The sequence below is a fragment of the Argiope bruennichi genome, chromosome 10, assembly GCF_947563725.1.
Source record: "Argiope bruennichi chromosome 10, qqArgBrue1.1, whole genome shotgun sequence".
Taxonomy (NCBI): Eukaryota; Metazoa; Arthropoda; class Arachnida; order Araneae; family Araneidae; genus Argiope; species Argiope bruennichi.
Window position 1 is genome coordinate 78,740,417 of NC_079160.1, and position 27,532 is coordinate 78,767,948.

General features: G+C 30.5%; 1 protein-coding gene across 6 annotated transcripts in view; it reads right to left on the minus strand.

Moving 5' to 3' along the window:
* The window catches only part of LOC129988848 (zinc finger homeobox protein 3-like), a 415,162-nt gene that overhangs the window by 136,894 nt on the left and 250,736 nt on the right, over window positions 1–27,532 (minus strand). Inside the window, exon 1 of one of the 6 annotated variants that reach the window (XM_056097128.1) lies at window positions 14,039–14,091. The exons of the other annotated variants lie outside the window; for them this stretch is intronic. The gene's annotated coding sequence lies outside the window, so the exon portion shown is untranslated. Of the gene's footprint in view, window positions 1–14,038; window positions 14,092–27,532 lie in introns of those variants that run through there. 6 annotated transcript variants of the gene reach the window in all.

The window sequence follows — 27,532 nt, forward strand, 5'->3', positions numbered from 1 at the left end:
CACAAGTCCAATCTTTTAGGGAAATCTTTCTTTTTTTAAAGAGTCTCCTCAGACCACCTAACCTGTCTTCCAAAGGAGTGAATTTTCACAAAAATGCAATTTGTTCAATTAAAGAAAGAATGTCACCGTTTCTTAAGGAAACAGGTAGGAAATTAAGGGATACGCTAATACCGGTAAAACTGAATAATGGGATTAAGATAGGGAAAGTACACATTAGAGACACATGTGACAGCGCATTGCTTTGAAGTTGTCTCACAAGCCGTTTGTACCAGCTACTCAAGTCTTAGTATTCATTTAAAGTAGAATCCCCTACAATGATGGAAACAGTCAATCAATCACATATTTCTTTGAAAAAGGCATGTTGTTCCAAATAGTTGTCAAATAGAGTGAACTCTGGATATTTCCATTAAGATAGCTAAAAGAATTTCGTAAAAGGTCTTAAAAAAAACACAACTAAAAGTTGGTCAATTGGAAAAAGATTAGTAATAAAGTTATGTTATAACTTCAAGACACCAATGCTTTATTTGCTGAAAAATTTAATTAAGAGTAAGAATTTTCAAAGGGCAGTACGAATACCGAATTTCAAATCAAGGTTTAATAACAGTAACATCGGCGAACATCTTAATTTACCATATTTTTAGAAGGTATAAACTATTTGTGATATCAAGATTTGATCACAAAATCAAGATTTTCACTGTACTTCCGATAATAGGGCAGAAAACATCATTCTGATGTTGCCAATTCTTGACTTATATTATTATCAAAGCTTCCAGATTTACAAATTCTTAATATAAATTTCTCAACTACAGTATTGGTCTGCCATCAAATAATGCGAGATAAAACGATCCAATTACAACACAAATGAAACACATGGCACTATCAACATTCTAATCACTCAAAAGGAGAGGTACATAAAATCGGGAATATTTTGCGTGTCACGACTTTGTCTATTTAAAATCCCACACATTCCAAGAAATGGTAGGGCAGCAAATGCAGACTGTTAAACATCAGTTCGAATTTAAAATTTCTTTTAACAAGAATGAGGCACAAGCCATACAATTATAAAGGTGTAGAGCATTTGAATATTAAAATCTTCTCGGCAGGCTGGAAGGTAAAGGCAGATTCCTTTACATCTGGCAACATAAATTGTTGATGTCAAAAAAAATCAAAATTGGAGCATGAAAATCACTTTTCAGTTCTTAACTTCTAAGATATTTCAGTTATCGAAAAACTTTAAATACGAAAGTTGTTCGTCTTAATGAGGTGCTAATTTGATTAATTGGATTTATTTTTCTATCTTCAATGTTAAAGAAGTTATAGCAAAATGAAAATGAACCCCAGGCCATTTCCACCTCCTTTGAGCTAGATGGACCATTTACGAACTCGTCAGAGATTTTTACATTCCTAATAACATATTCCAAGCCAGTTAAATATATATAAACTTCTGAACGACCAAGGACCAAGATCGCAGAAGAACTGAAGAATTTTTCCCGAAGTCTTATCATGAGAACCATTGTTATAGGCAGTCTTCCTATAGGAATCTACCTAAAAAAAATGAGATGATACAGTTTATGAAAATAAAGAAACATAATTCTGATACTTTGATGTTTTGGAAATTTCAATACTGTCAGATTTATTTATATAACAAAGACCCTTTTAGGGAGCATAACATAGGGTGGGGCAAAAAAGCAAATTTCGAAATATTGTGAGCAAAATCGAACGGCTTACATCTGTAAGAATAAGTGATGGATGTCCTACTCAAAAAGAAAAGCATTCCAGTTTTGGAAGTCCTGCCTTTGGTGAGGGACCGAGACTGCTTTGTCCTAACTTCCGATTCGACCTTTGACTATTTATTATTTTGCCTATTCGACCTCAAAAAGAAAACATGTAAATGAATAGGTTCCCCTGCATTCCAGAAGTTGAAAACACAAGCTTGAATGAAATTTTTCGGGTGGGCCGTATTTCTTGAAGAAAGCAACAATCGAACTATTCATTTCCTGAAAGCACTGCAAATAAAAAGAAGCCATTTGGTCCTATTGTTGAACTAGGATCTCACCCCTTCTGAAAAGAAATCAGGTTTCTTTCTAGGATCCCCAAACGTAGGGGTGAAAGCCCTTTTAAAGGGATGGATGCAATGACATTGAAAGGTCAAGTAATTTTCCTTCAAGGACATCAACTTGTTAAGATTTTTTATATCTGATTAGAGCAGATTTCTAAATTCTTAGAAGTCACCGCAAAAATTACTGAAAGCTTCACATTATATTGGGGCTCTTCGAAGGGGAAAATAAACAAAATATTGAATTAAAAAAATTTCATTAAAAACTTTATACCACATCTTAAATTAGGAGATATATATATAATTAAAAAAATCCTGGGAGGCAAAATCGGATTCAAAATCTTAAGCTTCGCAAGTCTTACAATTTGTCCCATTTCCACATCCGCTTTCCCTCCTGTTCTTCCAATCACCAAATCCAGATTTGCTTTTGTTTTTTTTCATTGATTTTAATTTAATCTCTAGATACGCAGTTTTGAGTAGTAAATCTTGGTAAACTGATATAGTGCAACATGAAATTACGGATCACTGATAACTGATACACGGCCAACTGATACAGTGTAACATGACATTGCGGATAACTTTTAAGAAAGTTGGTTTCAGTAAATAGCGTATTAAAAAAAAATATTTTTTTTAAATAAAAATTTATTCTACATATTATTTTATTATATGATTGAACATTTTTTTAATTATGAAGTAACATATTCTTTTAAGTCAAAAAAGTACGTAATAAAGAATACGTAATTAATTACTAACGAATTTTGTTTCAAAATTTAAATGATACTTTAGTTTAGTTTGACTTTTAATTCTTGACCTTCATAGATTCAATGAAAGTACAAAATTTAATTACTTTGGAAATTACCAAAAAAATCCCGATCCCTTGCCACCTCCAAACGGGGGGGGGGAGGTAACCTTAGGCAATTACCTACTTCTATTAAATAATCCGATTTTACTGAAAAATGATAAATAGAGTTTAGAAAGCACCATGAATTGCATTTTGAATGTTTAAGCATTTAAATGATAAATATTGATAGATATTAACTCTGCTACATCTAATAATGCTTCATTAATTGTTAATAGTGCTTTGAGAATTCAGTTTTATTTTTCTTTCCTCTAGATTCAAATTATATAAAAATGGATATGAAAAGTTCATATTATTAAATGAGAAAAATAATTTTGAAATAATGCGAGAAATGCTTCAAAGAAAATTCTGTTTAAATACATTTCGTAGAATTTTCAAATATGAAATATGTTCATGCAATAAATTTGTGTTTTTTAGCTAAATAATATGATTCAAAAAAGATTTGAATAAACTCATTAATATTAAAATTCAAAAATACATTATTATTACTAATTAATAACAAAATGTGGAAAACTATTCGAATTATTGAATTCAGTCGCTTTTGTCTTTAATTTCTTAAAAACGTTACATAAAAAAACGAGATTAACTCATAAATCTAAAATCTAAGCTTTTGATTAAATTAAGTAATAAGTTTACATAAACCAAAAGGGAAAAATTTTTAAATCTGATATTGCATTGACTTTTTTAGTTATATTTTCATCTGTAATACACTTTTGATAATAAAAAAGAAAATAAGAATTATTTTGATGACAAGGGTAATCGGAAAAAAAATCACATTTTTGCCCGAAAATAAAATTATTTTTTTAAATAATCCGAAAAACAAATTATCAACACAGATTTGATTTTTTTTTTTTTTAACTTCTGTGTTTCGGACATTCTTATCATAATAAAATGAGAGCAGGAGCCGTTTGTGATACGATATTACGATTATGATTACAGTATTTCGTTAAGAAAGTCAAGTTAGCTCAGGTAATCCATCACACACTAACACCATGGGAATCCTACCATCCCCTTTAGAGAAACTGTTCGCTATCTCCTACGGAGGGAGGGGGACGAAGAAGGGAAGGAAGCCAATTGTTTGAATGCATTCCTTGGATATTCGAAGATAACAAACCAATCGCCACTTCGAAATAATCTGGCAACAAGAAAGTGAACCACACTCCTATGTATACTTTCAACCACAGAAGGTAAAAGATGCAGGTACGTAGCGGTTGACTTCAGGTTCCCCGTTACCGGATGAACTGAACTAGCAGAAAAACTCAAAATATTCTATTCTCTACAGCAATATAACAAAATCGAATATTTTTGTCTACGTGAGATTCTAAATACTAATCATGTATCGAATATTTTTGTCTAGGTTAGATTCTAAATACTAATCATGTATCTCATCTTTAAGATCTGCTTGAGGAAGGTGTGTTTGCCAATTATAAGAAAGTGAACAGCAAGCTTATGAAAACTTCAAATGTCGATACAGCCAAGAAATGGAAAAATTCCAATGCCTATATGCCTTCAATGTATTCCTTCTACAATATAAAGTGTCAAAAAAATGGGATTAATATTTGCCAACTTTCAAATTTGGATTATTACAGGTAAGTAAATTTACTTTTATACTCTGGCCTCTATATCGTAACCTTATGGCTAGTATTAGAATAATAAGTTTAATAACCTATATTTAGGAGCCTAGAATGTGTACATAATGCAAAAGTTTTATGTGTATAATGCAATATTTCTGGTGTGAAGTTTTACATGTACAGTTTTATGTTCCATATTCTGATTCTCATTGATTTGCAAGACAGACGCACAGGTTTTTTTTTTAAATATTTATTTATTTATTATTATTATTATTATTGTCTGTAAATAGTTTTCCAGATTTCACGATTCGTAATAATTATATCATTTAACAATTCTGGATTTCATATGTTTTTGGAGATTCTCTTTACGATTAATATATTATATATTACATATATAATTCATTTTCTTCCCAAATTGTATAATATGCTGAAAAAACTGTTTTTTCCTCCTGTCAAATAAACAAACAAATAAAAATTATTTACAAAGTGGCACTTGAAAGGTGCAAAGTCTATTGAAATTTACATTTAAAATGAGTCTATAAATAGAGTTGTTAAGCTGTTGTAATTGGTGATTGAAAGTGATAAACATGGCTTGTTTAAAGAAAATAGATTTAGAAATTAAAAAACTACAAATAAGTTAATCTAAAATTAAGCAATTATTCCTTAATGAAATAAGAATATTATTCATTAAAGATTAATATTAATTGAACATTTAGAATATTTACTTCAAAAAGTGAATAGTGTTAAATTATTATTCCATTAGTGTTAATTGAAATACTGAATCGTTCTTTATTATGCTTATTTTTTTATATCACAGATTGAATAAGCTTAACATTTATGTAAAATTTTAATCATTTAGAATTATTAACTCCAAAATAAATTAAATATATATTTTTTATTAATTTAACTTGTTTATAAGTCGTTCGCTTTTTTTTTTTAAATAAAAGCAAAAATGCCCGGTAAGTAATCAAAAATGAAAATTATTATTTTCTAACCCTAATAATAATGAAGGAAAATGTTTGTGCTAATGAGTATTAGTGCTCTCTCTATAAGACAGAAAATTAAGCAAGATTTCGACAAAACAAAATTATCAAAAATATTATTTTTCAAAATTTATTTTTCATTATTTTTTCTAACTTTTTAAAAGTTATATTTTTACTGTTGTCAGTGTAACTACCATGCAATTTTTTCCCCCTGAATTCTGAAAGCGTAATATATTTTATTGCTGCAAAGAAATTACATTATTTTCTTTATTTCATCGAATTTTTAATCTGTTAAATATCAAAAAGAATTAGAAAGAGGAATTAGATTTATCCAAAAAACGCAAGCAATTTGATATAGATTAACCATATATTTTAATGGTTTAATGACGTCATGGGATTCAACTCCACTAGGACGGTTTATGTAAATAATAAATAGAACAAAAGAAAAACTATTAAAATAATAAGGCTTTCATATTTGTCACAATTTGATGCTTAAAAATTCTTCACTGGAGGAATCACCAACATCATAAATAGAAGAGATTTAATTAAAAAATTAAATGCAAGCAACAATCTCAGAAAACTAGCTAGAAGCCAAAGGGCGCAAGTGTTAAATAATTATACCAAATTTGCCATTGTTATATAGTGCAAGACAAACTTGACTTACCATTTTTACAGATAATCCCACATAAAGTCTTTAGATATCAAGTTCAATAAAACAATTAGAAACCCACAGGCATTATAACCTTCGTTACAGCATATGTACACATCCCACAAAAAAGCCCTATACCAACTTTTACGATTATGATTCTCTTTTTGATATACTAAAAAGTGCTATATAACATCCTTTCCGATATCTGAACAGTATCTAAAAATGCATTAAAGGGTCGTAAATGATGAAACACGGAAAGATTAATCAAAAAAAATATCATCGAAGATGGAAATACCCAGATACATACTGGAAACAGAATAAAAAAAAACAACATACATTTGTCCTCGGTTGCAAAGATAATTGCCTGTTATACCAATTATGCACCACACGGCAGCGAATTCTAGCATAGACATGTTACTTACAAAGTAGGATTTAAAGTCACTAATCATGTTTCCAACACACTTATATCTGATAACGCAAAAATGCCGCGGTCATGCTTTTGAAATATGCTACTACAATAAGTAGAAAGATATTAATTAGTTTAAAACGAGACATTTTTATGCATCGTCATGATTGCTCATCTACATAACTTTGACGCAAGTCAATCATTATAAATGTAGACCAGGAAGGAAATGCTCATAAAAAATGCAAATTTTCTGAACAGTCGTAAGGCACGTGGAGATGAGCATGCATTCAATCATTTATTACAAAAAAGTTGCAAACCTGAATAACGGAAGTTGGGATGGTAACACCCAGGGTGCCAAATTTACAAGAATGAAGCGGGACTTCTACATTTAGATGAAACTGAGATTTGTCATAAAACTTTGAAATGATAGTTTATTTCTTGAATGCAAATTATAATATTACCCCCCCCCCCAAAATAAAAGAAAGAAAACCTAAAGTGAAATATTTTGAGAATTGTAGTTTTAAATTTTAAATTGTTTTAATTCTCAGAAGAAATAATTTTCTTAGGACAGTTAGAAATAACGATGATGTTGATGTCGTGTCCGCGTTTCCACGGAAAGGGGATGCAGTAGCTTCTGAGTGTAAGGACCCCTGAGCACCCGAGGGCAGAAGTCTGACTTCTAGCTCATATGAAGATGACACACACACACACACACACACACACATTCGCTTGCACAAGCCCTTTTTACAGGGAGACACATTCACACACCTCACAGATAGAACACAGATGAAGAACAACAATGCCCGAACCGGGATTCGAACCAGGGACGCCCAGATCACAGGGAAGATGCGCTACCCCTATACCAGGACGCCGGCAGTTAGAAAGAATAAAGTCGTCAAATGCATATAACAAGGCTAAAGTTAGATATAAATAGCTTATATAGAAAATCAAAAAATTTTATTTCTCGATTATATTTAATTAGTTTATTTAAATTAGAGTAATTATTCAACGTTAGTATTGTTTTTTTTTTCTTTTTTTGTTTATATAATGATATTTAGCAGTATAGATAAAATTATAAATAAATCAGAAATGTTGATAAATTCGATACAAAAAAAATGCAGTGAAAGTTAAATTTCGTTGGTGAAATAGATTCGATGTTAATCAAATTTATATCCGGTTTTTATTTCATTCAAATCTAATGAAGTTTGAATTGTTATCATTTTGTTTATTTCTAAGATTATATTTCATAATAAACCATCTGAAGAAAATATTCCAAGACAGGTAGTTACAGGTGTAAACAATGCGATGGGATTTCCATATTAAATTGAAAGCTGAAATCACACAACTGGTTTATAATTCTATCGTCAGCTTTAAAAGCATTTTTCCCGCAAAAAATAAGGATGAACAAATTCATATGCTTTAGCAGTAGAAAGCATCTGAAGTTGGGGGAAAAAAAGAAGTTGAAAATAAATAAATAAAAAATACTACACAGATAAGATATTCCAACAAAATATCAGACGATTTTTCTCTCTATCGTTTTGGTAGTATTTTTGTCCCGTTTTTTTTACTAGCAGCGCCTACGGCCAAAATGTAGACACACAATGATCAGCTGAGATCCATGACGTCACGAATCATTCAAAGAGCATGCGCACCCTCGGGAGTAAAGAAAGGGGGGAAAAAACGTGGCGAGTATATTTTTTAGGCGAACGTCAGGCGTATAGAAAAGATACAAAGTATTCGATGTTTAAAGAGATAAAATATAAGACTTTTCCTTAAGATGGAATATTTTAAAGTTTCTTTTTTTTTTAATTGCTATTTCATGTATACGAAAAATAATATATTGATCTTCAAGTTTTAATTTTTAAAGTTTCTTTTAGATACGCTTTAGCATTTGTTAAAAACATGGATTTTTTTTTTTTTTTTTTTTTTTTTTGTATTATTGTCTAAGAAATTGTTCTTCTGAAAAATTAATGTTGTTTAGACAAGCCACTTTAAAACTTTTGAAAATGATTCGGCTAATTTATAAGAAAGATTTTTTTTAAATTATAGTTTTTATTGTAACCAAAGCTAAGCACTTTTTGTATGCACCTAGCAGTTTTCTTAAGTCTAATTTGATTATTTTCTTATAAAAAGGGAATAAATAAAAGTGTTTTAAAACTCGTAAAATAATAAGAAAAAAACCAGTTAATCGCGTGTTGATATAAGTAGTAGTTAAAAATAAAATTCTAGTTATTTATAATTGTTAAATATAAAATAAAAAAGAAGTTTAAACAAAACAGTAGTATCGAAAATATATGTTTTCCATTAAAGCATTTAGCTTCGACAACAGCACAAAAGACAAATTTTGCTTTTGAATACCTGTTTAAATTTTTTATTGGAATTTATTTAAATCAAAAACTAAATAAATGTGTTGTAAATTCTTCAGACAATAGCTTACTATTCCTTCATTTTTTAAAATGAATACATATAATAGTAATTTTCTCTGCTCCAAATTAAAATGAAATGCTTACAAATTAAAATAAAATTTGGCTATTTAAAAAAATTAAATATCTTATTTGGCGAAATAAAAACAAAACAAAAAATCGCCAAGTAATAAATGTTCAGATAGCGAAGCGAGCAGGCGAATTGCCCAGAATCAATCGGTTGGCGATGGCTATCGTGCAAGGAGCGAGTGAGGGTCTCTAATATATATCCAGCTATCTAATAATAAGAAACAAAATGCGGCAGAAATGCAGACAGTTCGACTGTTAATAAGTTGACGTCACTAGGCCCAGTGATGCGAATGGGGTCGTCAAGCGGTTGCCATGACTACGGGTAGGGAACATATTTCGATGACGTCCAACTTATGACCACTACTGGACGTTGCTTCAGGGGCCAAGAGCGAGAAAGGGGGTTCGACGCTATCAATTAATTGGGGGTGAACTATTTTATTGAAGGATTTAATATGGAGGTTGGTGAGGAGGTTACAGTTGCACAGGAAGATTGTTAATAACGGGTCGGCCAAAACACCATGGGAAAAATTTTGCGCGTGCTCTGACAATGGAACCATTTAAATCGAACAGTTTTATTCTATATGACAAAAATAAACCATAATTTAGTTTTACTAATTGCGAATAATAAAAGGTTTTGTTTCAAAAATATCCAATAATTATATTATGATTTTATTTATTAATTAGTTTATTTTGGATCAAAGTGGATTCACTTTAAGTAAAAATACAGACTAGATATTTATTTATTTATTTTTGCATACATCTTATTTCCTCAGTGAATTTTAAATGTTAGTATATATATCTAATACTCAAAATATAGTCGATTTTCTTACGTTCTTTCCACCCAATTATTGTATAAAAGATTAACCAACTGTTTATAATATTTGTATTAAAATATGCGATATATACTGCATGAATGAATTTATTGTTTAAAAACGCAATACCAAGACACAATGTTAATACCACGAATTTAGTTATTTAGAATATTTATCTTCCATATTATCTCGGTATCATTAATTTGCTATTGGTGAAACATTCTTTTGAGATATTAAAAAGTTGGAATCGAACTAACATCATATGATTGCTACTCTCATTAATTCTATAGATCCTCTTTCTCCATATAAGTTCTTAATTATATGCCTCACAATTCTATAATCTAATTTCAACGTAAATCAACTTTAAAATTAGTAGTTTTACTTAAACAAACAAACAAACCTAGAAATATTCCATATCGGCAAAGAACAAAGGACATACGCGACAGATGTGGGCTGACGCCAAGATGATTGGTCAGCTGATACTGACCGCTGATTTGGCGACCCACCATTCCAAAACTCCATGCCCAGTTATTATCACAATTACGATCACCAGAAGAAAGTACCACTGTCAATGCTTGGATGGTTATTTACAACACCTGCCTTCCCCTATTCCAAATTTTGCAATACTTTGAGTCCCTTTCCATATTCTTTTATTTGTCCTCTATTCGCGACCCTATGAACTTCTGAAAAGGGAACCTTCTATATACCCCTACCCCATTTTGATACAAAGGGGGAAATGGCCTTAAAAGTTAGCGCCCGACCGCTTATTGGACAAAAAGTTCTGGTTTTCTGGCACAATTATGGGATTTTGTCTGTATACCCCCTACCCCCTTTAAGTTCAAGATTTTTCACTTTTTGTTGAAGAATTCTTTCAATGGAACAGCTGCTATGTCTTTTTGACACCAGTTGAATTAATGACGGTGGTATGGAGAAGAAAGAAATCCCGGAGTAGAGAAAAAATAAGAATTTAGTACCCCCTTTCTTTTCTATGTCCCTATTATTAAGCCTTCTTAAATCCTTCGCCCCCTCCCCAGGCTTCATTGTAACTTTTAAATAAGAATAAATGCTCACCTGTGCTGCTTTTATGGAATCAGCATTGTTAGTTGGGTAAAAGTAAAAAGGAAACTTTGGAGTTTTCATTTAATGTATGGTTTTAGGTACAAGGCGAAAAGAATATAAACAACGCTTACGTCAATGCAATGCATGCAAAGTGTTTTATTACTTGTTTGACACTTCATTACGAGAATGATATACTGATCATAAAACACGTGGGGTTAGATCAGAAGGGTGAGAGGAGTATTGGCCAAATGCCCTAAGTCCTCATACCACAAGGTGATTGGATAGATCCTAGGAGGTGGCAATTGTATTAAAGATTGCTTGATATTATGACAGTTAAAAGTAATAATAATTTATAGGGAAAAGAATATCATTTCGACGATGACTGCATAAAACGCAGTTTCGATAGATTCTTAGGAAACTTTTGTAATTTACAAAGAATTGTGCAATTATTTGTTATTTAAATTAAGGTAGCAGATGATAAAAATTCCGCTATACGATATTTCATTTTTTCCTAATTCAATAAACCACAGAAATTTGAAAAATGTAGAAGAAAAAAAGTTGTAGTCCAAAAAAGCAATCCGTACTAAGAATATGTAAGAAAATAAACAACTTTTGCATGAAAAAATGCATCGTCTAAAAGTATGAAAGTAAACTTTTTTTTAATAGCCAAACTTTAATTTGCAATATCTTGTCAGGGAAAAAAAAAAAAAAAAAAAAAAAAAGATTCAAACAAATTTAAACAAAAAGTAATTTGTAAAAAAACTTAATGAATGAAAATGGGCAAGCAATAAGATTCCCGAGATTCATGGCCTCAAATTTCCAAGTATGTTGAAACGAAAAATTTAAAAATTCAAGATTTATTTTCAAATTTCATTTCATTTAAGACTCAGCATACAAACTATTTTAGCCCTTTAAAACCGATTTCCAAACTCAAACATTCTGTAATTTTATAATGAAAACTTCTTATAGTTACACAAATAATACCTGACTAAAGATTCTCCTCTATTTCATCGATAAAAAAAAATACAATTTAAACAAAAAGTAATTGGTAGAAAGTCTTTCGATGAAATGGGCAAACAAGATTCCAAAGATTCAAGACCACAAATTGCCAAGCATGTTGAAAAAAAAAATTAAAAAATAAATTAAGAGTTTCTTTTTCTATCGTCCTTTCAAACAATATTATTCAGTGTACCATTGGGGGGAGAGGGTCGCCAAACGATAACACCACGTCCTGCTGTCCATTTCGCCTGGGATGGAATTCCAAGTCATAACTTTTAAAAATACCCACATACTAGAAGAACCACCTCCCCTCTGCCGCCCTCCTGTCTCTTGTCCTTTTTTTACGACCAATAAAAACAGCCGACTTGAGAGATTGCTGTCGTAACATTCTGAAAAGGGGAAGGGGGCGAGTACAAAGAACTGCAAACGATTCTGCATTCTGGCACAGTTGCGTACAGATATCGTTAGATGTAAGCAACGGTACATATACTGGGATTTTTCAGTCTGACAAGTAAGAGTTAACAGGTGGAAAGGCAAGTTTTGTTCACTGAAAATGCAATTAGATTAAAATTATATATAAACTAAATATAACATAATTTTTCTCGCTTCCGTAATTTTATGTTTGACTTTTAAAAACGATAAATAATTTTTAAACGAATAATGATAAAAATTGCTGCTTTAAACGGGAAATAAAATTGTTAAAAAGGAATCGTTCATTGATGAAATAAAACTAAGCATTCTACAAAGTGTTTTTACTTATATGCCACTAAACATAAATTGATATTCCTACAATTAAATATCTTTGGAAATCTTGAGATTTTGGAAAATTTCTTCAGGTAGAAACTTTTATTAAAATTCGAAAATAAATCTTTTTATTGTTTGTGATTATTTTAATTAGAATAAATGAAAATTCGAAGTCTTTTTGCTCAGAGATTCTGCATATATTAGACAAGAATAGTCTTTTCGTAAATAATTTACAAAAATAGCTCATTACCTACAATGCATTTGTCAAATTATAGAAATTTTGACAGCCCCTTTTATATTCCAGTTTTTCACTATTTATAAACAAAACTTTTTACGACGATTACGATGACTAGGATGGAATTTTTAAGAAGTACATTGGCACTTTTACCCCACACTAATAAAAAAAAATTAAACTGTCAAATAAATTATTTTTTACTTATTGTTTAGATTTGCCAAACATCATCAGGATATGAAATATTCCAATTAAATGTGTCGAATAATTATTTTATACTGGCTTAGTAAAGGATAATACGAAATGCCATTAGCCATTAACTCAAGAAATTTAAGAAATGTCAAACTCGAAAACAATTTCTACGGATCAAAAAGAAAGAAACCAGCACGAAACAGAGCATCCATACACTGCAATACAAAAGATTTAACCCCTCACACAGAAAGCCAGTCATCAAAATAAGAATAAGTGTAATAACTCAAGCATCCAAGGAATTCGCAACTCTTTGACTGTCACTTGATTTGCAAACAAGTAATGCCCCTCAGAGTTCGACATTCATATCATAGGAATTACTCAGAATCTATAAGAATCAATCTTTACAGACAAAAAAAAAAAAAGAAAAAAAGATAACAATAGGAGGGAAAACAGTGATCATTTTAGCGCAATGGAATGGTTCATATATTAAAAAAGTATCCTCCACGTATCGTTTGCAAAATAAGTTTAGAAGAAATCAGAAAATTAGCTAAACGTTTATAAATAACATGGACAGTGAAGCTCATATCTGCAGACGATCATGACTTTTTATTTAATTTTTAATAATTATTAATGAACTTTTACTGATTTTTAAATGTTACTTAATCCATCAGGAAAACATCTGTTAATGGAGTAAATGAGGAAGGGCAAGACATATTACTTCACACGACAAAACATTAAGTTCCATTATCGACCACACGAAAGGTTTAAGTAAACACTAAAAATGGAGAAGTACATTTATTTCAAAATACTTATCTTTGCAATCTTAAAGTGTAAACATTTCTTTTTAAATTATTACTTTTACGATTTGTTTTACCAATCTAGCTAAAATAAGTCTGGGGGAAAATACAAAATTTGGTGTAATATTGCAACATTTTTTTATGCCTACATGTAAAGACATTATATTATAATTAGAGAACGCCTTACCGGAATCTCGAATGTTTTCAACCAAAAGCTGCTCTTTATCCAATAATATAATATCCAATATACACAATTCATCCAGTCACAATGCGTTGCAAATTAAAAGTCACCTCATCTTCCTCATCAACGTAATCAAAACACGTCACCACGTACAACAGCAGATTTTCAACAGGAAAATAAACTACCAGATTTGGGTAAAAATTCGCGAGCAGGGAAATAAAAAAATAAAAAAACACACAAAAAAGTTTATTTATAAGAAAACTAGTGGCGAAATTAACAAACAAATCTATGCTCTTTGCATCCCCGTCGAAAAGACAGATAAGGCAGACAGTTTACATATTGAAATTGCTTTCCCGAAATCAGTAGAAATATCAGCAAAAAATGGCAATGAATAAAAATGAAAAAAAGAAAAGGAGAAAAAAAAATTGTTGTCGGAGACTTAGAGATAATTTCGCGCTTACATAATCCTGTGAGAAAATAATAAACTGCTTATTGTTGTAAGCGCCGATAACACCAATCCGTGTTGGCCATTTATTGACTTTGGAACGCCTAAAGTAAAGTAAATTGTACAGCAATCAGAAAAATATCAGAAATTCGTTCGTCTAGAAAAGAAGTGGTTTTTGGAAATCCTTGTTTATATTTCGGTGAAAGTTGCAACACTAAATAATGTGCTCAGCAAATTTGTAAAATTTAATTGGGAAGATATGATATCGATATAATTTTGTAATATAATTGATGAATAACAAGACCTGCAAATGGAAAAAGGTTACTAGTATATTGCGATAAATTTAGTAAATTTATTTTATTGAATTTATAAGAATAATTTCAAATTTTAGTAGAAAAAGGTTAATGTATATTTTGTTTGTTTCGAATCAAACTTTTTGGCTTTCAATTTTTTTTCAAACTTTTGTAATGGGTTATAAAAAAAAACCTAACTTGAAACAATAACAAAAAACCTTGAAATTGTAACAAAAATAAAAAATCAAACTTGAAATTGCAGAAAAAAAAAATCAAACTTGAAATTGTAACAAAAATATAAAAAATTCAAACTTGAAATTGTAACAAAGCAATAAAAAATTCAAACTTGAAATTGTAACAAAGCAATAAAAAAAATCAAATTTGAAATTGTAACAAAGCAATAAAAAATTCAAACTTGAAATTGTAACAAAAAAAAATAAAAATATTTTGTCACCAAACTCGAAGATAGTACTTTCTTTCAGTTATAGCTTTCACAGTTTTTCAGAAATAAGTAACAGAAATTTTAAAACAATATTTTAACATTTGTCATTTTATTTTTTCTGCTAGGATGGATATATGAAGTTTTATACCATAGCAGAAAAAAGTATTTAGTGTGCTCATTTGTTTGTTTTAAATGCCAATTTTATGAAATTACAGGAAAAAGAAATAGCACTGCACTGATATATAAGTATTTAGATTTTTTTTTTTTTTTTTTAGTAAATGCTAACAATTTTTATGATAAATATTTTTAATTTTTCATTAAGAGTCATTTTCAAACTAAGAAATTAAGCATAAGAGGATATTTGACTTTATAATAATAAATTCAGCAACTTTCATTAAGAAAATAAATAACGAATCATGAAAAAAAAAAATTATTCATGTTAATATAAAAATTGCCCAATATGCTTCAGCGAATTATATAATAATATCAGGAAATTTAAACATAGAAACTTATTAATTTGAATTTTAACAAAAATTAAACGCCAAAATAGAGACCATAATTATTAGCTAAGGTAATAATCATTATATTTAAAAAAAGTTAAGGGACAAGTACAAAATTATCAAAGATCATTAAATATTTCCGGAACGAGGACACATCAATATATACAGCAATGATAAAATTTAACACAAATAAAACTTATTTTAAGAGAATTAATAAGCAAAAGCTGCATTGGGGAAGGCAGCGCAAAACTTAATAAGATATAATTTAAGTAAAATAAATATCATTCTACTGAATTCATTGAAATAAGTAGACTCCAAACAGGTAATTTATAATCCATCAAAATAAGCAAAATGTAATTTGAAAGCATGTCATTCATTAAAAAAAAAAAAAAACACTTTTTATTGCAATTCATCAAAATCTGTGCATAGAATTTTAATTAAGCTCAAAGTTAAAATCATAAAAATGTACTGTATCATTAAAGACACTTTTATGTTCCTCTTCCCTCCAAAAAGTAGAACTTATTTTCAACTATACATCAAGAAACGGAAAAAAAAAAAAAAATGCCATCCTAAGCAGGGAATTACGTCTTAATTCAACAGGTAATCTGATTGGAAACGTTTACCAATCAAACATCTCTAATTTCATTTTTTTCCCGATAAGGCACCGATGATAACAGACTGGCGTACGTAAAACTTTCCAGACTGCTGCCACTTCTTTAACTGATAAAAGGCAATAAGTGATTAATTTACAAATACAGCCAAATATGTTATCGAGTAAAATAAATAAATGGACAGATAGAAATAATCACCGACTGTTGTTGGGAAAGAGCACTCAATTAGCGATCAGATTTCATCTTCTCAGCTTGGTAAACTTATTGACATAACTTACATATACATTTCCCTCTAATTCTTTGCATTTGATAAAGTAAATTTTACTTCATTCATAAATTGGGTACGATATTGCCTTTCATTAACATTATGTATTAATTTTAGTATTAGAGGAGTTCTTTGATATATTTAAGTATGACAGTATACAAAACTTTATAAATAGATCCAAAAAATCATTGTCATCTAATTCAAATCAATAATCGTCAACCTGATATTTCCTTTCATCATCAGACTCTGCATACCGCATTTTCAGGCTTAAAATTTCTTTCTTTCTTTCTTTTTTAAATTTCATCGAATAATTAAGAATTTTCACCACCTAAAGTTTTCTGAAAAAGGAGAGATTAGAGGCAGAAAACTGCATAAAAATGATTGGCACGGAAATGTGGAATATGTTCTTATCTTAAGGTGAATAATATGTGCATTACCTTAAGATAAGAGAAAAATTATGACTGAAAAACAGTTTTGGGGAATTTATATACTCACACCAATTTTAAAAAAGCCACAAGATTTCGTCAGTGTAAAAAAATTAGTAGTACCCTATAACATACTAGGACAATTTCTGATCAATTAATTGTTTGAGACCTAGACAAACATCGGATAAGAGTGGAGTTATCAGAAGATTGGTACTTTTCAGACAGATGTCTAATACAGATCCCTCCAATATTCAGAGACAGTACAACCAGACTAATTATCCTGCAAATTGCGTTTAACCATGATTACATTTCTGAAATAACCCTAATCATATCCTAACATCCTCTTTTCTTATATTATGTTAAAAATACTTCACTGCCCAATGAATTGTCACTTTTGCTCATCAGAAGACTAGTACTTTTCAAACAGATATCAAATACAGATCATTCCTACATTCAGAGACAGTACAATCGGATTATAACTATCCTCAACCGATCGCGTTCTCTTATAGCCCTAATCATATCCTGATATTCTTTTATTATATTATATATATATATTATGTTAAGGAGATTTCACTATCTAATGAATTGCCAATTGCCACTTTCAGATGATTGGTACTTTTCAGACAGATGTCAGAGATACCTCCTATATGCAGAGACAATACAACCAAATTGTAACTATCCTACAAGTAATTGCGTTAACCATGATTAAAAATTTTGAAATAGCCTTAATCATATCCTGATATTCTTTTTTTAATATTATGCTAAGAAGACTTTGTTCAATAAATTGACACATTTGCTCCCGTTGCAATGAAGCCATATTAATTTCAATGTTGTAAATTTTAATACATCAGTAAGTTAAAATCTTAGTCGAATTGCTAATACATTAAGCATTCACTTCAGTTTTAATTATTCATGAAACGTTAATTATACATTAATTAAAAAAAACAGATTTATGAATACATATCATTAGTTACTCAAATATTATAAAATACCAATGAACCTACCACAAAAACCATAAAAAGAATATTTTTAACTATTAAAAAATTATTATTATTAAACCAAACAATATTGTTCTCTAGGCCACTGGCCAGCATTCCGAATATTCCGGCACAAAAACAGGTTAATAGTTTCACTCACAAAAGAAAATAAATGCATCAAAAAAAGCTACCATAAAAATCCCGCCTATACATTGTAATCCAACACCAACATAAGTTAAGCGAGGAACCATACCGTGGGAAATTGTCTATATGACAACTCAATCTACAGAAGATAGACGCCAGCAAAGCAAAATAAAAAAAGCATTAGATTAATGAAAAAGTTCTACGATAAGATAAATAATAGAATTGGTGAAATTTTGCTTTGATTCCTTCATAACAATTATAGCCCCAACGCTTTGCTAGATTAAAAAAATATCAAGGGATATATAGGTGATTATAATTGCGGCACAGGAGAATCATCCCAAAATTTCCATACGCCCTCCAGAACACACCCCCGAGTCACGTGGTCTCAAAGAAAAAAGCAGACTTGAAGTAAAAAAAAAAAAAAAAAAAAAAAAAACTTTCACGTCTACTGGTCCATCTAAGAGTAAATTGCGTATTTCGCTCAGAAGTTAATGAAGCCAGTAGAAAGCATAATATTTATACAGCGATAATTTCTATCTCTCTCTTTTTTACTTATATATATCCCTCTATCTCTCATTTTTGTGTTATGTATAGTCAAATCCCTATTTCGATGGATATTTTTACGGGTATAATTTTCTAGCATCTGCTGGTAATTACAGGTTTGGCCGACTTCAAGGTGGTGCTGAACGTTACGACGGTAGTGCTCGAATTTCAAATAGAAGGGAAAAAAATAAAGAAAAGAACTTTCAACTTTTTTTGGCGGCAAAGCTGTGGATTGTCTTCCCTGTGTTTGGTATTGTTGCAATTTAAAAGTTAGATATTAATATATTTATCTTTCAGACCCGAGAAAACATACGTACATACAAAACAATAACTCTTCACAGACAGTCTAGACTTTAATTCCAACTACATCTGTCGCTTATTTGCAAAATATTTCTCAACAAAAATACGGTAGGGAGAAAATAATAAAAAACGGAAAGGGTCGCAGATGTTAAGTTTGGGTTTGGTTGGAGATTATATATGGCCGCTACTGCACTAAATTCGATGGAGTGTTTATAAGTAATAATTTAAAACACATTAAGCACAAATTTCGAGTTGGAAAATTTTGCCTCCTCTATTTTTGGAATTTTAATTTGTCAGAAGAGTAAATATATTTGAAATTGTGATTTTTTTTTCTTTTCTTATTTTAAAGAATGAAAGACAAATAAATGAAAATATTGACTAGTTATAATATTTTCCCATATATATAGGAGGGGAAAAAAGTACTGTAATGATCTTTTAATTCTAAAAACACACATAAAAAGGAAAATAATAATTTTGACATTTAATTTGTAGTTAAAATAATAAATTAAATAAATATTCTGTCAGAGAAACTAAAGGCAAAACAAAAGACAAGACCATGATAAATTCTTACTGAATTTCATAAAATTTGAAATAAAAAGAGTTATCGCAAGCGTTATAATTTTGAAAGAAATAAAAAATCGAACTGACAAAATTTTATTTTATTTTATTTATTTATTGTTATGCATCAAATACCTGTTTACCAAAGTTTCGATTTATTAATTTCCCTTTTAATTGAAAAACTTTTATTTGTATATTTAATAGCTGCGACGGTTTCTTTTATGTTATTGAAAAAGACAAAACGAATGACGCCAAAATAAATTAAAACATACTCATTAAATATATATATATATATAATTTCGCAAAGCCAAAAAGTTATTGTAATCTGCGCATGGATTTATTATGTTTGCTTATTAAACATGTATACTATTTCGGAAATATTTTTCCTTAGTATATTGCAGAAAAATTAAATTCGGAAAAACAGATTACCAAAAGCTAACACTTACCAACAAAAGTCATCATACCTCAAAAAACTGGTTCAGATTTTGATTAAAAGAAGTTTTCTGAAATAATAAGCAACTTAGCGCCTTTTCTCAATTATTAGAAATCCTTGCTATATCAGTTGCAAATCACTAGCAAACCTACTTACGGTTCTAGGTTACGAAAGAGAGAATTAAAATACGAGTAAACAATTACACACTTCTCACGGTTCCAGCTTCACTAAAACAAAGAACTTCACCATGAAAAAAAAGAATATTAAAATATATAATCCGATATTGCGGTCAAGATTCACAATTCTCGAGGAATCTGATTTTAATTCTCATCGTCGAAAACCTCTAATTATATAAAAACCAGTAAACGCCTCCCAACGCTTTTTGATAAAAGAAATGGCACTGAATAAAAGAAAAATGAGCGAAACGAAACAATTAAGATGTAAATCGTTTTCCCACCATCATTAATTCCCCACCAAAATCATCTCTCGAACAGGTTTTTTTCCATTGTTAAAACAACAGTTTCATGTAAAGTGGGAAAAGCACTCAACATAAACAAAATGACACACTTTTTCCAGCACCAGTCGTATAAAACACATATACATCCAGCATATCTACCCTCTCTTTGCTTACCGACTGCATACAAAGCTGGCCTGATTCGGTACATACCGAAATCGCAAAATGAAACAATAACCTTAATGCATCCAGTGGGATTGAAAAATAAAATGGTTTGAAATACAAACAACTCTTTAGACGCCAGAGAGACACCCAAAGCTTGTCACGATCTAACTCCCACAAGTCATATGCTAATTTAGTGTTTTCTTTAGCGTTGCTGAATTTTCTTTTTTATGCCACTTGTAGCAATGCTGGTAATGTACGGTTCATGCCGATTCAAAGTATAATGAATGCTGGCAATTCAAGATCTATATGGTTGATATGAAGCTGATTAGAATATTATTACATAACTTGTTGAGATTGTCGATCCATTATTGAATTTATTTTGGAAAGGCAGCATTAAAAACAAGAATGATTAAGATATAAAAACTGATCAAACTGGAAATGAAAAAGTTTCACCGGATAAAGAACAGTCCACTTTTATCATTCAGAAACACAAAATAACTCATGGTTCATTTTAACTAAAAAAGCCTTTATTACTTTAAAAAAAAAAAAAAAAAAAAAAAAAAAAAAGTCTTTAATTCCAGGACTTCTCACCCTCCCCCCTTCAAGGATGAAAATAATGAAAATTCACTCAAGTCAATTGCAACATGATCGTCTTCAGTTTTAATAAAATATTACAAATTAATTTTAAAAAAATTATTATAATTTTTTAAAGTTTCTACCAGAAATACAAAGGTGAAAAAGTCAAGAACTCACAATCCATTCTTTAATATAAGCGATTAACAGTTAAAAACATTGGTAAAATTCTTAGGTTTACAAATCGGAAAACTTATAAAACATAACATTTTCGAATGATTGTATAAAACACATCAAGACGTTTATAATAAGACGTAAACATCTTCGATGTTAAAAATACTTTACATTATTAAATTTTAAAATTAATTAAAAATGACCTTACATTTTATTTTCATGTAATCAGTCTTTCTATGTTTATCTGTCTAGTGCTTATTCGTTTCTCTTTTTTTATTTGCTTTCATTTGTCACTTGATGATATTGATGAAAAATGTGTTTAAAATTAACGAAGACAAAATACAGATTTGCTTACTGACAATTAATTATCAATGTATCAATTGCGTTTTATATGAGCTTGCTTTTTTATTTCAAGTACTTGTCCAACTGCTGATGCTAAAGTTCAAATGAAGGACATACGGGCCAATTCGGGGAAGGAAATTTGCAATTACAAGAAATTATTTTGAAGTACAAGCCCAGGAGTTTCTGTAGTAAGTTTCTGCTTTATTACTATGATTTAAATAAACGCTGGTGGAAAAAAACCTTTAAAAATTCAAATTTGCAGCTAAAAAATTTAGTATAAAAAATGAAGCATTAATAGGATAAATAGAAAGGATGTATTATTTTTGAAAACTATAGTACTAAATCATAATGAATTTTTTCTAATTTTGTTTATAAGTTTTGAGCAATCTGGGTAAAAAAAAAATTCCGATAATGCATGAATTAAATATATGACTAGTAAATAAATAAGTTATATGTTACTTCACTTATTCATGTTTTCAATTTTTCTAGTAAGGGTTTTTTCCCCTCTTTCATTGTAACATCCACCATAACACCTTATGCTTCTAAGATCTGTTTTCAGTTAAATGTACCTAAAAATTAAGAAGTCATACTTTAAAATAGAAATTTGTACCACATTCTCTACTCAGGGCAAAATGCAGATAATAATCCAGTTGATTCACGATGGGATTTTTTTAATTTTTTCCATAAACAACAATAAAAAAACTTTATTGCCTGTTAAATGTATATTTTAATGATTTTTTTAAAAAAAGTAAGATAATTATTATTCTTGTTCACAAATACTACAGAGATTCTAACTATAACCGCAAAAAAACCGGTTCTAAACCTATATCCTAAAATTCATTCAAGCGACAGTGTTATGAAACGGGACTAGTTTAAAAAGCCCCGACCAAACAAGGAAACGCGATTAGAAAAAAAAAAAAAAAAAAATCATGAAACATTCGATAAAATAAAGCAATTCAATATTATACATACGTTGTGTTTCGATTTCTTATCGGCTTTAATATAAATCGGGTATATGACTTTAAACCTAAATAAATAATTTAGCAATGTTACTTTGAAAAGCTTATAAAAACGATTAACGTTTATTCGCTGATCTGTCACTTAGTGCTTGCTCTACAATCAACTACAAAGAAAAAAAGAAAAAAAATCCATCAATGAATTAAGACCCGAGCTCGCTTAAAAGCAAGACATCATCAACCCTCTAAAACCCCTCCTCTTCACCCCTTTCCTTACCTGATGAGAATCTAATGAAAGGAAATATCCCAGGTGTGTATGTTCGTGAGCCCAGTGTGGGCGGCCCCAAATAAAAACCATCTTGGAATCGCTCACGCGGCATGATGATGTGGCAACTGAATGTGACCCTGTTTCCCACGGTGTGGTCCCCCCCCCTTCACCACCATCACCAAGGTAAGACAGCATCTGGCCCACGTGATGCAAGAAGACAATAGGCAACGGACGATAAAGGGCTAATTGAGAAAGGGAACGCACTGCAGACGATTAAGAGCAGGCACCAAGTCTTCCGAAGGGGTAGCAGTGCTTTAATTATCGTCCATGGCCGTGTGAGAAAAGGGACAAATGTCGAGAAGGACCAAAAGGTCGTGGTCGACAACATCTGGAGCTGGTAACTTCGAACACGGTGACCGGATGGATGGGGAGAAGTCTTTCAGGATTTTGTGTTCCACATTGATCGATTTAAAGGGTTGAAGCAAGTGGTTTTAATCCGGGGAATAATTAGATCGCATATCGAATGGTATGGGTGATGGGAGAATGGACTGGATTGGAATGTGGGACGAGAATCGTTTAGAACGATTTGTTGACGGATGGATATAAGTGAATGCGAGTCGCTTATTAGAGCAATTGTCGTTGACAGCTCTGATATTATTTAAGAAAACGTGTCTTGGTTTATGATAATGGTGTGCGTGGATTATTATTAGCTAAAGTTAGATAAAAATTACATGCGGGTTTTTTCTCCTTCTTCCTACTGATGGTAATGAGATTTTTTAATACTCTTGACCATTGAATTTAGTCAGTATCCTCATTAGACAATGCTATTTGGTATATTTATTGCTACTTCAATCCATATAAAAACGTAAAGGGACCTGAGGGCATCCAAATAATTTTTTTAAATTAATTGCTAATTTGATTTAATTACAAATTTAAATGTCATAAATTCAGTAATTTAATATACCAGTTACGACTTTTTCTTGTAGACAAAGGAGTTAATTTACTAAATTTCAAGTACATAATTCCAGTTAATTGATAAATTAATTTTATAACTCAATAAGAAAATTATAAAGATAGTAACATCGAGTTGTCACTCCTTGCGAATTTGATATAATAATATAAAAAATGCTTTAAAAGTAGGTTTCTTTTGTTGTTCGACTGAAGATTTTTAAATTGTTATAAGCTATAAAAAAAAGCCAATATAAATTCAGTACTCTCAGTTAAAAAAAGACAGTATGTTTTATCAGAGTTATATTTAAAATCTGCAATATTTCCTTTTAAGATCAGTTGAAAACCTTTCAAATTATTACTTTTAAAAAAATTAGATTGGATATCCGAAAATAATAACACCGAAAAAAAACTAATTATTAACATTTCTTATCCATCCATAGGATAATGGCATTCATATAAGAGATTTCTCTAATAAATCTAAAGCGAATTTGAATATCTACTACATTAAAGAGTAAAACTTTACAATGATAATAATGTCTAACATCAATGTCCTTCCTAAATAACCATTAACATTGAAGTAAGTACAATTTACAAACTATCCATTTTAAAATCGCATACATCAAAAAAGCAACAAAGAACTCTTACTTTCAAGTCCGACGACTTCTCAATCAGCACAGCAGCGAATGCCTCGCATGACAGCCCCCGCTGATTGGTCAAGAACCCAAAACATCTCTTAAAAACCATCATCCACGCCAGCTTTTTTTCCGCTAACACGTCTCTCATTCATTCATCCCAAAAGACTTTAGGTGAATGGACAGCTAGCACAACAACAGCAACCCACTACAATGCAAAGGACCGATCACACCGCCTTCACACACTTTCATTACAACCGGAAACGAGGTTTAATTGCTTGTTAATCAAGTTCCGGCAATCAGAACTCAGCTTCATTAATTCCTTAATAATAATGCGTTGAAAGGAAGACGTCGTAGAACTTTTCGGCCATTACGAAGAAGCCAACAGGAAATGGTTTAAAACAGGGAGGGAGGAAGAGGGTGGTTGTGCCAGCCTTGATGACAGCAAAGACAGAGAAACTACCTGAAAGCCTCCCCCCGTCGCCAGTAGGAGGAGGGTAAGAAATTTCTTCTGCAGAACTCTCATTTAGCCAGTGGAACATCCGGGCAACAGTCAAGTTAATCAAATGTCTCACCTTTCTATTAGGAGCTTAATTATCCCTGACCTTGAAGACAAGCACGAGCCAACGTGTCATTTTCTTCTTTCACGGTCTTTCTGGCATCAAAAAAATGAAGGGCTGGCAGGCACATCATAAAAATTGTTACATATTACCTGCCGTAGAAAAGCCAAATGACACCAGTGGCTGGGAGATCAGAAGGTGACGGGTAATATAGATTCTCTTCTGTGAGAGAGATCTTATGAGGGTGTTCTGAATAGCTGCTGCTGCCTCGTGTTTGCGCTTTAAACCATTAGCATATCGCGTGCGGAATTTAACGCTTCGGAGGTTATTAAGAAGGAAATTTCAACTACCAGGCCAAACCTCTCACAGCTCAGAGATTCTACTTATATCGTTAAAGATCGATAAAGATGACAAGGTGATGTAATTCCCGATTATTTCACTGGAGAGGAAACTAAAAAAAAAAGGCCGCTTCGCGCGTCGGTCAAGTTGTTTTGGAAGAGGACAAAACAATTATGTTATTTTTCGAAAAGATGGAAATCATGGGAAAAAATGCAGAATAAATTCTAGACTATGTTATGGAATAATTTTTTTAAAAATATGTAATCGGAAATACCAAAGCAATTTTAAAAGTTGTACCAAAGCGATTTTAAAAGTTCTCTTTTTTTTTTTTTTTTTTTCTTCTCTTTTTCTCTATCTTTCCTTAATCTAATGCAATCGGAAATAACAAAAGGATTTTAAAAGTTGTACAAAAACGATTTTAAAACTAGTGCCAAAGCGATTTTAAAAGTCGTGCCAAAGCAATTTTAAAAGTTGTATCAAAGTGATTTTAAAAGTTGTATCAAAGCGATTTTAAAAGTTGTATCAAAGCGATTTTAAAAGTTGTATCAAAGCGATTTTAAAAGTTGTATCAAAGCGATTTTAAAAGTTGTATCAAAGCGATTTTAAAAGTTGTATCAAAGCGATTTTAAAAGTTGCATCAAAGCGATTTTAAAAGTTGTATCAAAGGGACTTAAATAGTTGTCTCTCTCTCTCTCTCCTCTTTTCTTCCCCTTAATAAAAACCTTTTTGCAAGAAATTTAAATACTGAATTTTTAATTAAATAATTGTGGGGATTTTAAAATTTTTGAAAGAACAGCTACTCATTATGACGATTTGTCCATAAATTTATTGTAAAATGGAAAAGACAAAGAATTTTTAAAAAATTGAATCTTAAATATAAATTTTAAAGATTAAAATTTCATAGAGATTTCACTTTATTAAGAATAATAATCTTAATAAACTCATAAAGATGCTAGATATACGATATAAAGTAACTGATTTTTTAAAATCCATCAGAATATATATATATATATATAATGTCCTTTTAGCATAAATTGGATTTCAATAGTTGCTTTTGAACACTTCTAAGAAACGATTAAAACTAACTTTTAAGAAAATATATTCTATATAACTTTTTCTTAAAGTTAAAAAAAAAAAAATTAAATTCTAAATGACGTTTACAAACGATTCCACCAATCAACAGCAACTTTCTCAGTTGCAGTTGAAGATAAGCATTTCTGTTACTGCATCAATCTCGCGCTCAGAAAGCACTCGCCATCCTTCTCTTAATCAATAGTCCTTCCACCGAATTTAGTAGCCAACAATGCACAACTCTCTTCCCCTGGAGGACAATCATCCCAAGACATAAGCGTGGAGATGGAGGCCTATCTGTAATAATGCAGGACTGTTTGCAAGACGCGGTTGCATTATGCAAGTCATGGGGAAATTATAGCACATGTGACCATCTTATTATAAGGCCACTAACAATAATCTGGATGCAACGTAGACTTTATCAAAATTTCAAGTAGGATCACTTAAGTTTGCGCGGTAGTTTACATTTTTTTAAAATAAGTACTTTAATATTTTAATATGGAGTTCAGATTAAATTAATATGTTTATAATTAGCAACGAATTTGAATAAAAGTTTGTTTCAGAATATATATATATATATATATATATATATATATATAAGCAACGTTTTATAATTTACTTCAGTTTATTTTAACAGCGCAAAACCATAATTGGTGTAACTATCCCTATTATAATGTGATCTTATTTTAGATTACAGCAACAGTTGTATATCATAAATTAACCATTGTTAGCAACTCTTAATACTTCCTACCCACGAGATATCTCGTCTTTCAGATACTTCCAATTACAGGTTCCTGTTGGGCTGAAATTTGTCTCTTATGTCAGTTTGGATAGTTTGAACTTTCTAATACAAATCTATCAACCTATCTAAACTGGCATAAGAGACAAATTTTAACCCACAGAAACCTGTAATCGGAAGTATCTGAAAGACGAGACATTTCATCGGTAGCATTGAAAGCGTTAATAACTTAAAAATGAGATATGTAAATATTTAGATGATAGAAAATGATTCTTAAATTAAAATGACATCTAAAAGGAAATCTAAAATTAAAATTAGTCAAGAAAAACCAAGCAAAATA